General features: G+C 36.0%; 1 protein-coding gene across 2 annotated transcripts in view; it reads left to right on the forward strand.

The window, feature by feature from the left end:
- Wdr26 (WD repeat domain 26) overlaps window positions 1–733 on the forward strand; it is a 42,581-nt gene that overhangs the window by 37,239 nt on the left and 4,609 nt on the right. The window lies entirely within an intron of this gene.

A 733-nucleotide genomic window follows, 5' to 3' on the forward strand; every position in this document is an offset into this window, starting at 1 on the left:
TTTGTTTTGTTTTGGGGGGAATGTATGAAATGGAGTAGGATAAAGGACTGATACATGCCGTGCAACATGGATAAGGCATGAAAACAATACCAGACACAAAAGACCACACATGCTGTGATTCCAGTTATATGCAGTGGACTAATATAGAAAATTCCATAGAAAGATTAGTAGTTTCTTGGAGCTGAGAGTGTGTGTGATTGCTAATGGATGAAGAAAATGTTCTAAAATTGATTGTGTTTAATCCTGTGAATGCAGGAAACACCACTGAATTGTACGCTTTTAAGTGGGTAGCTCAGCAAAGCTGGTATGCACCCCCCCCCCTTTGTGTTCAGTGATGCCGTAGAATTTCAAACGACACAGCGGAAAGAAGAATTAAGGGCATAGTTAGAAGGTGCAGTTCTACCTTGGACTGCCAGGCATTTATTGGAACTTGATAAAGATTTTCCCATTCTGCATAACTATTTTAAGGTTAATTTAAGAAGTAGGAAATTTTAAAATAATGATTTGTTTGAATTTTTTCCACTATTCAAAATAACCATGAGTTCACACTGTACTATGTGACCTGAGAAATGAGGAAGACACTTTATCTTAGTGATAATGATATGAAAGTTTGGGGAAATTTTTATTGTTGCTGTATTCTGTAATGTTATGCTGATTTTGAAACTTTCTAACTGCTAACTTTTTCTTTTTTTCCCTTCCTCTTTCCTCTATGTACATTTCATCTTGTCTTCAG

Source organism: Castor canadensis, chromosome 11 (assembly GCF_047511655.1).
Source record: "Castor canadensis chromosome 11, mCasCan1.hap1v2, whole genome shotgun sequence".
Lineage (NCBI taxonomy): Eukaryota > Metazoa > Chordata > Mammalia > Rodentia > Castoridae > Castor > Castor canadensis.